The sequence below is a fragment of the Coregonus lavaretus genome (assembly GCF_964263955.1).
Source record: "Coregonus lavaretus genome assembly, chromosome: 4".
NCBI lineage: Eukaryota > Metazoa > Chordata > Actinopteri > Salmoniformes > Salmonidae > Coregonus > Coregonus lavaretus.
Genome location: NC_139991.1, coordinates 7,498,010 through 7,510,285, shown reverse-complemented (window position 1 = coordinate 7,510,285; position 12,276 = coordinate 7,498,010).

The following is a 12,276-nucleotide window of genomic DNA, read 5'->3' as shown; positions in this document are numbered from 1 at the left end:
ATGCAAAAGTAATTGTTTATTTTATTTTATATAAACGCTTTATCTGCCTTCCCAATGAAAACTAGTTTGAAAATTCGAAAATTTGATTTTATGTTGAACGTTTCTGGACGACGCACCATGCTGGCTTATTGACAACATGACCGAGCGGCGCAGATTAGACTACTGTTCGTTTTGAGAAGTGCGCTCCTCCCTAACCTCTTTTGCCCATTCATGTCACGGGTCATAGACTGATAACCCCGCGGCTCAGCATAATCGAATCCCCCTTGATTTCGCTTCACCGTTGCTGGTGTATATATGAGCTATAAATTAATGGTGCATAGACAATCAGCACAAATTCACAAGCTATCGCTCATTTGCAAATCTCACTCAGACACAGAGAAAACACACGAGCTTGCCAGGAGTCGAATCTAGACTCTTCTGATCCATAGTCAGACGCGTTATCCATTGCGCCACAAGCCCTCCACGTATTTTTTAGACAACCATAACTCCACTCTCATTGGTTAATTTTGGATATTTGGACGCGCACGGCAATATGATTGGTTATTATGGTTATTGGTCGCATCAAATTTGTGGACATTGAGGGGATTCGATTAATCTGGGCCAGGCACCCGGTTAGGGGTGTTTTGCACCGGGTGAATGTTGATTACATAATTTATTGGAATCGGGCGTGAGCCCCGTTCAAAGCCCACGGCGAAGTCGGCTCAAAACAAAAGTGACGTAATTAAGTATGTCGAGTAATGAGTAGGATTCAGTGTTTCCACATGCAAAAGTAATTGTTTATTTTATTTTATATAAACGCTTTATCTGCCTTCCCAATGAAAACTAGTTTGAAAATTCGAAAATTTGATTTTATGTTGAACGTTTCTGGACGACGCACCATGCTGGCTTATTGACAACATGACCGAGCGGCGCAGATTAGACTACTGTTCGTTTTGAGAAGTGCGCTCCTCCCTAACCTCTTTTGCCCATTCATGTCACGGGTCATAGACTGATAACCCCGCGGCTCAGCATAATCGAATCCCCCTTGATTCCGCTTCACAGTTGCTGGTGTATATATGAGCTATAAATTAATGGTGCATATAGGCAAAGACACTCAGCACAAATTCACAAGCTATCGCTCATTTCCAAATCTCACTCAGACAAAACACACGAGCTTGCCCGGAGTCGAACCTAGAATCTTCTGATCCGTAGTCAGACGCGTTATCCATTGCGCCACAAGCCCTCCACTTATTTTAGAGACAACCATAACTCCACTCTCATTGGTTAATTTTGGATATTTGGATGCGCACAGCAATATATGATTGGTTATTATGGTTATTGGTCGCATCAAATTTGCGGACATTGAGGGGATTCGATTAATCTGGGCCAGGCACCCGGTTAGGGATGTTTTGCACCGGGTGAAAGTTGATTACATAATTTTTTGGATTCGGGCGTGAGCCCCGTTCAAAGCCCACGGCGAAGTCGGCTCAAAACAAAAGTGACGTAATTAAGTATGTCGAGTAATGAGTAGGATTCAGTGTTTCCACATGCAAAAGTAATTGTTTATTTTATTTTATATAAACGCTTTATCTGCCTTCCCAATGAAAACTAGTTTGAAAATTCGAAAATTTGATTTTATGTTGAACGTTTCTGGACGACGCACCATGCTGGCTTATTGACAACATGACCGAGCGGCGCAGATTAGACTACTGTTCGTTTTGAGAAGTGCGCTCCTCCCTAACCTCTTTTGCCCATTCATGTCACGGGTCATAGACTGATAACCCCGCGGCTCAGCATAATCGAATCCCCCTTGATTTCGCTTTACCGTTGCTGGTGTATATATGAGCTATAAATTAATGGTGCATATAGGCAAAGACACTCAGCACAAATTCACAAGCTATCGCTCATTTGCAAATCTCACTCAGACAAAACACACGAGCTTGCCAGGAGTCGAACCTAGAATCTTCTGATCCGTTGTCAGACGCGTTATCCATTGCGCCACAAGTCCTCCACTTATTTTAGAGACAACCATAACTCCACTCTCATTGGTTAATTTTGGATATTTGGACGCGCACAGCAATATATGATTGGTTATTATGGTTATTGGTCGCATCAAATTTGCGGACATTGAGGGGATTCGATTAATCTGGGCCAGGCACCCGGTTAGGGATGTTTTGCACCGGGTGAAAGTTGATTACATTATTTTTTGGATTAGGCCTGAGCCCCGTTCAAAGCCCACGGCGAAGTCGGCTCAAAACAAAAGTGACGTAATTAAGTATGTCGAGTAATGAGTAGGATTCAGTGTTTCCACATGCAAAAGTAATTGTTTATTTTATTTTATATAAACGCTTTATCTGCCTTCCCAATGAAAACTAGTTTGAAAATTCGAAAATTTGATTTTATGTTGAACGTTTCTGGACGACGCACCATGCTGGCTTATTGACAACATGACCGAGCGGCGCAGATTAGACTACTGTTCGTTTTGAGAAGTGCGCTCCTCCCTAACCTCTTTTGCCCATTCATGTCACGGGTCATAGACTGATAACCCCGCGGCTCAGCATAATCGAATCCCCCTTGATTCCGCTTCACCGTTGCTGGTGTATATATGAGCTATAAATTAATGGTGCATATAGGCAAAGACACTCAGCACAAATTCACAAGCTATCGCTCATTTCCAAATCTCACTCAGACAAAACACACGAGCTTGCCAGGAGTCGAACCTAGAATCTTCTGATCCGTAGTCAGACGCGTTATCCATTGCGCCACAAGCCCTCCACTTATTCTATAGACAACCATAACTCCACTCTCATTGGTTAATTTAGGATATTTGGACGCAAACAGCAATATATGATTGGTTATCATGGTTATTGGTCGCATCAAATTTGCGGACATTGAGGGGATTCGATTAATCTGGGCCAGGCACCCGGTTAGGGATGTTTTGCACCGGGTGAAAGTTGATTACATTATTTTTTGGATTCGGGCGTGAGCCCCGTTCAAAGCCCACGGCGAAGTCGGCTCAAAACAAAAGTGACGTAATTAAGTATGTCGAGTAATGAGTAGGATTCAGTGTTTCCACATGCAAAAGTAATTGTTTATTTTATTTTATATAAACGCTTTATCTGCCTTCCCAATGAAAACTAGTTTGAAAATTCGAAAATTTTATTTTATGTTGAACGTTTCTGGACGACGCACCATGCTGTCTTATTGACAACATGACCGAGCGGCGCAGATTAGACTACTGTTCGTTTTGAGAAGTGCGCTCCTCCCTAACCTCTTTTGCCCATTCATGTCACGGGTCATAGACTGATAACCCCGCGGCTCAGCATAATCGAATGCCCCTTGATTCCGCTTCACCGTTGCTGGTGTATATATGAGCTATAAATTAATGGTGCATAGACAATCAGCACAAATTCACAAGCTATCGCTCATTTGCAAATCTCACTCAGACACAGAGAAAACACACGAGCTTGCCAGGAGTCGAATCTAGACTCTTCTGATCCGTAGTCAGACGCGTTATCCATTGCGCCACAAGCCCTCCACGTATTTTTTAGACAACCATAACTCCACTCTCATTGGTTAATTTTGGATATTTGGACGCGCACGGCAATATGATTGGTTATTATGGTTATTGGTCGCATCAAATTTGTGGACATTGAGGGGATTCGATTAATCTGGGCCAGGCACCCGGTTAGGGGTGTTTTGCACCGGGTGAATGTTGATTACATAATTTATTGGAATCGGGCGTGAGCCCCGTTCAAAGCCCACGGCGAAGTCGGCTCAAAACAAAAGTGACGTAATTAAGTATGTCGAGTAATGAGTAGGATTCAGTGTTTCCACATGCAAAAGTAATTGTTTATTTTATTTTATATAAACGCTTTATCTGCCTTCCCAATGAAAACTAGTTTGAAAATTCGAAAATTTGATTTTATGTTGAACGTTTCTGGACGACGCACCATGCTGGCTTATTGACAACATGACCGAGCGGCGCAGATTAGACTACTGTTCGTTTTGAGAAGTGCGCTCCTCCCTAACCTCTTTTGCCCATTCATGTCATGGGTCATAGACTGATAACCCCGCGGCTCAGCATAATCGAATCCCCCTTGATTCCGCTTCACCGTTGCTGGTGTATATATGAGCTATAAATTAATGGTGCATATAGGCAAAGACAATCAGCACAAATTCACAAGCTATCGCTCATTTCCAAATCTCACTCAGACAAAACACACGAGCTTGCCAGGAGTCGAACCTAGAATCTTCTGATCCGTAGTCAGACGCGTTATCCATTGCGCCACAAGCCCTCCACTTATTTTAGAGACAACCATAACTCCACTCTCATTGGTTAATTTTGGATATTTGGACGCGCACAGCAATATATGATTGGTTATTATGGTTATTGGTCGCATCAAATTTGCGGACATTGAGGGGATTCGATTAATCTGGGCCAGGCACCCGGTTAGGGATGTTTTGCACCGGGTGAAAGTTGATTACATTTTTTTGGGATTCGGACGTGAGCCCCGTTCAAAGCCCACGGCGAAGTCGGCTCAAAACAAAAGTGACGTAATTAAGTATGTCGAGTAATGAGTAGGATTCAGTGTTTCCACATGCAAAAGTAATTGTTTATTTTATTTTATATAAACGCTTTATCTGCCTTCCCAATAAAAACTAGTTTGAAAATTCGAAAATTTTATTTTATGTTGAACGTTTCTGGACGACGCACCATGCTGGCTTATTGACAACATGACCGAGCGGCGCAGATTAGACTACTGTTCGTTTTGAGAAGTGCGCTCCTCCCTAACCTCTTTTGCCCATTCATGTCACGGGTCATAGACTGATAACCCCGCGGCTCAGCATAATCGAATCCCCCTTGATTCCGCTTCACCGTTGCTGGTGTATATATGAGCTATAAATTAATGGTGCATATAGGCAAAGACACTCAGCACAAATTCACAAGCTATCGCTCATTTGCAAATCTCACTCAGACAAAACACACGAGCTTGCCAGGAGTCGAACCTAGAATCTTCTGATCCGTTGTCAGACGCATTATCCATTGCGCCACAAGTCCTCCACTTATTTTAGAGACAACCATATCTCCACTCTCATTGGTTAATTTTGGATATTTGGACGCGCACAGCAATATATGATTGGTTATTATGGTTATTGGTCGCATCAAATTTGCGGACATTGAGGGGATTCGATTAATCTGGGCCAGGCACCCGGTTAGGGATGTTTTGCACCGGGTGAAAGTTGATGACATAATTTTTTGGATTCGGGCGTGAGCCCCGTTCAAAGCCCACGGCGAAGTCGGCTCAAAAAAAAAGTGACGTAATTAAGTATGTCAAGTAATGAGTAGGATTCAGTGTTTCCACATGCTAAAGTAATTGTTTATTTTATTTTATATAAACGCTTTATCTGCCTTCCCAATGAAAACTAGTTTGAAAATTAGAACATTTTATCTTATGTTGAACGTTTCTGGATGACGCACCATGCTGGCTTATTGACAACAAGACCGAGCGGCGCAGATTAGACTACTGTTCGTTTTGAGAAGTGCGCTCCTCCCTCACCTCTTTTGCCCGTTCACGTCATGGGTCATAGACTGATAACACCGCGGCTCAGCATAATCGAATCCGCCCGTTGATTCCGCTTCACCGTTGCTGGTGAGCTATGAGCTATAAATTAATGGTGCATATAGGCAAAGACACTCAGCACAAATTCACAAGCTATCGCTCATTTCCAAATCTCACTCAGACACAGACAAAACACACAAGCTTGCCAGGAGTCGAACCTAGAATCTTCTGATCCGTAGTCAGACGCGTTATCCATTGCGCCACAAGCCCTCCAGTTATGTTATATATGCAACCATAACTCCACTCTCATTTGATAATTTTGGATATTTGGACGCGCACGGCAATATGATTGGTTATTATGGTTATTGGTCGCATCAAATTTGTGGACATTGAGGGGATTCGATTAATCTGGGCCAGGCACCCGGTTAGGGGTGTTTTGCACCGGGTGAATGTTGATTACATAATTTTTTGGATTCGGGCGTGAGCCCCGTTCAAAGCCCACGGCGAAGTTGGCTCAAAACAAAAGTGACGTAATTAAGTATGTCGAGTAATGAGTAGGATTCAGTGTTTCCACATGCAAAAGTAATTGTTTATTTTATTTTATATAAACGCTTTATCTGCCTTCCCAATGAAAACTAGTTTGAAAATTATAACATTTTATTTTATGTTGAACGTTTCTGGACGACGCACCATGCTGGTTTATTGACAACATGACCGAGCGGCGCAGATTAGACTACTGTTCGTTTTGAGAAGTGCGCTCCTCCCTAACCTCTTTTGCCCATTCATGTCACGGGTCATAGACTGATAACCCCGCGGCTCAGCATAATCGAATCCCCCTTGATTCCGCTTCACCGTTGCTGGTGTATATATGAGCTATAAATTAATGGTGCATATAGGCAAAGACACTCAGCACAAATTCACAAGCTATCGCTCATTTCCAAATCTCACTCAGACAAAACACACGAGCTTGCCAGGAGTCGAACGTAGAATCTTCTGATCCGTAGTCAGACGCGTTATCCATTGCGCCACAAGCCCTCCACTTATTTTAGAGACAACCATAACTCCACTCTCATTGGTTAATTTTGGATATTTGGACGCGCACAGCAATATATGATTGGTTATTATGGTTATTGGTCGCATCAAATTTGCGGACATTGAGGGGATTCGATTAATCTGGGCCAGGCACCCGGTTAGGGATGTTTTGCACCGGGTGAAAGTTGATTACATAATTTTTTGGATTCGGGCGTGAGCCCCGTTCAAAGCCCACGGCGAAGTCGGCTCAAAACAAAAGTGACGAAATTAAGTATGTCGAGTAATGAGTATGATTCAGTGTTTCCACATGCAAAAGTAATTGTTTATTTTATTTTATATAAACGCTTTATCTGCCTTCCCAATGAAAACTAGTTTGAAAATTATAACATTTAATTTTATGTTGAACGTTTCTGGACGACGCACCATGCTGGCTTATTGACAACAAGACCGAGCGGCGCAGATTAGACTACTGTTCGATTTGAGAAGTGCGCTCCTCCCTCACCTCTTTTGACCGTTCACGTCATGGGTCATAGACTGATAACACCGCGGCTCAGCATAATCGAATCCGCCCGTTGATTCCGCTTCACCGTTGCTGGTGTATATATGAGCTATAAATTAATGGTGCATATAGGCAAAGACACTCAGCACAAATTCACAAGCTATCGCTCATTTCCAAATCTCACTCAGACAAAACACACGAGCTTGCCAGGAGTCGAACCTAGAATCTTCTGATCCGTAGTCAGACGCGTTATCCATTGCGCCGCAAGCCCTCCACTTATTCTATAGACAACCATAACTCCACTCTCATTGGTTAATTTTGGATATTTGGACGCACACAGCAATATATGATTGGTTATCATGGTTATTGGTCGCATCAAATTTGCGGACATTGAGGGGATTCGATTAATCTGGGCCAGGCACCCGGTTAGGGATTTTTTGCACCGGGTGAAAGTTGATTACATAATTTTTTGGATTCGGGCGTGAGCCCCGTTCAAAGCCCACGGCGAAGTCGGCTCAAAACAAAAGTGACGTAATTAAGTATGTCGAGTAATGAGTAGGATTCAGTGTTTCCACATGCAAAAGTAATTGTTTATTTTATTTTATATAAACGCTTTATCTGCCTTCCCAATGAAAACTAGTTTGAAAATTATAACATTTTATTTTATGTTGAACGTTTCTGGACGACGCACCATGCTGGCTTATTGACAACAAGACCGAGCGGCGCAGATTAGACTACTGTTCGATTTGAGAAGTGCGCTCCTCCCTCACCTCTTTTGCCCGTTCACGTCATGGGTCATAGACTGATAACACCGCGGCTCAGCATAATCGAATCTGCCCGTTGATTCCGCTTCACAGTTGCTGGTGTATATATGAGCTATAAATTAATGGTGCATATAGGCAAAGACACTCAGCACAAATTCACAAGCTATCGCTCATTTCCAAATCTCACTCAGACAAAACACACGAGCTTGCCAGGAGTCGAACCTAGAATCTTCTGATCCGTAGTCAGACGCGTTATCCATTGCGCCACAAGCCCTCCACTTATTCTATAGACAACCATAACTCCACTCTCATTGGTTAATTTTGGATATTTGGACGCACACAGCAATATATGATTGGTTATCATGGTTATTGGTCGCATCAAATTTGCGGACATTGAGGGGATTCGATTAATCTGGGCCAGGCACCCGGTTAGGGATTTTTTGCACCGGGTGAAAGTTGATTACATAATTTTTTGGATTCGGGCGTGAGCCCCGTTCAAAGCCCACGGCGAAGTCGGCTCAAAACAAAAGTGACGTAATTAAGTATGTCGAGTAATGAGTAGGATTCAGTGTTTCCACATGCAAAAGTAATTGTTTATTTTATTTTATATAAACGCTTTATCTGCCTTCCCAATGAAAACTAGTTTGAAAATTATAACATTTTATTTTATGTTGAACGTTTCTGGACGACGCACCATGCTGGCTTATTGACAACAAGACCGAGCGGCGCAGATTAGACTACTGTTCGATTTGAGAAGTGCACTCCTCCCTCACCTCTTTTGCCCGTTCACGTCATGGGTCATAGACTGATAACACCGCGGCTCAGCATAATCGAATCTGCCCGTTGATTCCGCTTCACAGTTGCTGGTGTATATATGAGCTATAAATTAATGGTGCATATAGGCAAAGACACTCAGCACAAATTCACAAGCTATCGCTCATTTCCAAATCTCACTCAGACAAAACACACGAGCTTGCCAGGAGTCGAACCTAGAATCTTCTGATCCGTAGTCAGACGCATTATCCATTGCGCCACAAGCCCTCCACTTATTCTATAGACAACCATAACTCCACTCTCATTGGTTAATTTTGGATATTTGGACGCACACAGCAATATATGATTGGTTATCATGGTTATTGGTCGCATCAAATTTGCGGACATTGAGGGGATTCGATTAATCTGGGCCAGGCACCCGGTTAGGGATTTTTTGCACCGGGTGAAAGTTGATTACATAATTTTTTGGATTCGGGCGTGAGCCCCGTTCAAAGCCCACGGCGAAGTCGGCTCAAAACAAAAGTGACGTAATTAAGTATGTCGAGTAATGAGTAGGATTCAGTGTTTCCACATGCAAAAGTAATTGTTTATTTTATTTTATATAAACGCTTTATCTGCCTTCCCAATGAAAACTAGTTTGAAAATTATAACATTTTATTTTATGTTGAACGTTTCTGGACGACGCACCATGCTGGCTTATTGACAACAAGACCGAGCGGCGCAGATTAGACTACTGTTCGATTTGAGAAGTGCGCTCCTCCCTCACCTCTTTTGCCCGTTCACGTCATGGGTCATAGACTGATAACACCGCGGCTCAGCATAATCGAATCCGCCCGTTGATTCCGCTTCACAGTTGCTGGTGTATATATGAGCTATAAATTAATGGTGCATATAGGCAAAGACACTCAGCACAAATTCACAAGCTATCGCTCATTTCCAAATCTCACTCAGACAAAACACACGAGCTTGCCCGGAGTCGAAACTAGAATCTTCTGATCCGTAGTCAGACGCGTTATCCATTGCGCCACAAGCCCTACACTTATTTTAGAGACAACCATAACTCCACTCTCATTGGTTAATTTTGGATATTTGGACGCGCACAGCAATATATGATTGGTTATTATGGTTATTGGTCGCATCAAATTTGCGGACATTGAGGGGATTCGATTAATCTGGGCCAGGCACCCGGTTAGGGATGTTTTGCACCGGGTGAAAGTTGATTACATAATTTTTTGGATTCGGGCGTGAGCCCCGTTCAAAGCCCACGGCGAAGTCGGCTCAAAACAAAAGTGACGTAATTAAGTATGTCGAGTAATGAGTAGGATTCAGTGTTTCCACATGCAAAAGTAATTGTTTATTTTATTTTATATAAATGCTTTATCTGCCTTCCCAATGAAAACTAGTTTGAAAATTATAACATTTAATTTTATGTTGAACGTTTCTGGACGACGCACCATGCTGGCTTATTGACAACAAGACCGAGCGGCGCAGATTAGACTACTGTTCGATTTGAGAAGTGCGCTCCTCCCTCACCTCTTTTGACCGTTCACGTCATGGGTCATAGACTGATAACACCGCGGCTCAGCATAATCGAATCCGCCCGTTGATTCCGCTTCACCGTTGCTGGTGTATATATGAGCTATAAATTAATGGTGCATATAGGCAAAGACACTCAGCACAAATTCACAAGCTATCGCTCATTTCCAAATCTCACTCAGACAAAACACACGAGCTTGCCAGGAGTCGAACCTAGAATCTTCTGATCCGTAGTCAGACGCGTTATCCATTGCGCCACAATCCCTCCACTTATTCTATAGACAACCATAACTCCACTCTCATTGGTTAATTTTGGATATTTGGACGCACACAACAATATATGATTGGTTATCATGGTTATTGGTCGCATCAAATTTGCGGACATTGAGGGGATTCGATTAATCTGGGCCAGGCACCCGGTTAGGGATGTTTTGCACCGGGTGAAAGTTGATTACATTATTTTTTGGATTCGGGCGTGAGCCCCGTTCAAAGCCCACGGCGAAGTCGGCTCAAAACAAAAGTGACGTAATTAAGTATGTCGAGTAATGAGTAGGATTCAGTGTTTCCACATGCAAAAGTAATTGTTTATTTTATTTTATATAAACGCTTTATCTGCCTTCCCAATGAAAACTAGTTTGAAAATTCGAAAATTTGATTTTATGTTGAACGTTTCTGGACGACGCACCATGCTGGCTTATTGACAACATGACCGAGCGGCGCAGATTAGACTACTGTTCGTTTTGAGAAGTGCGCTCCTCCCTAACCTCTTTTGCCCATTCATGTCACGGGTCATAGACTGATAACCCCGCGGCTCAGCATAATCTAATCCCCCTTGATTCCGCTTCACCGTTGCTGGTGTATATATGAGCTATAAATTAATGGTGCATATAGGCAAAGACAATCAGCACAAATTCACAAGCTATCGCTCATTTGCAAATCTCACTCAGACAAAACAAACGAGCTTGCCAGGAGTCGAACCTAGAATCTTCTGATCCGTAGTCAGACGCGTTATCCATTGCGCCACAAGCCCTCCACTTATTTTTTAGACAACCATAACTCCACTCTCATTGGTTAATTTTGGATATTTGTACGCGCACGGCAATATGATTGGTTATTATGGTTATTGGTCGCATCAAATTTGCGGACATTGAGGGGATTCGATTAATCTGGGCCAGGCACCCGGTTAGGGGTGTTTTGCACCGGGGGAAAGTTGATTACATTATTTTTTGGAATCGGGCGTGAGCCCCGTTCAAAGCCCACGGCAAAGTCGGCTCAAAACAAAAGTGACGTAATTAAGTATGTCGAGTAATGAGTAGGATTCAGTGTTTCCACATGCAAAAGTAATTGTTTATTTTATTTTATATAAACGCTTTATCTGCCTTCCCAATGAAAACTAGTTTGAAAATTATAACATTTTATTTTATGTTGAACGTTTCTGGACGACGCACCATGCTGGCTTGTTGACAACATGACCGAGCGGCGCAGATTAGACTACTGTTCGTTTTGAGAATTGCGCTCCTCCCTAACCTCTTTTGCCCATTCATGTCACGGGTCATAGACTGATAACCCCTTGGCTCAGCATAATCGAATCCCCCTTGATTCCGCTTCACCGTTGCTGGTGTATATATGAGCTATAAATTAATGGTGCATATAGGCAAAGACAATCAGCACAAATTCACAAGCTATCGCTCATTTGCAAATCTCACTCAGACAAAACACACGAGCTTGCCAGGAGTCGAACCTAGAATCTTCTGATCCGTAGTCAGACGCGTTATCCATTGCGCCACAAGCCCTACACTTACTTTTTTGATAACCATAACTCCACTCTCATTGGTTAATTTTGGATATTTGGACGCGCACGGCAATATGATTGGTTATTATGGTTATTGGTCGCATCAAATTTGTGGACATTGAGGGGATTCGATTAATCTGGGCCAGGCACCCGGTTAGGGGTGTTTTGCACCGGGTGAAAGTTGATTACATAATTTTTTGGATTCGGGCGTGAGCCCCGTTCAAAGCCCACGGCGAAGTCGGCTCAAAACAAAAGTGACGTAATTAAGTATGTCGAGTAATGAGTAGGATTCAGTGTTTCCACATGCAAAAGTAATTGTTTATTTTATTTTATATA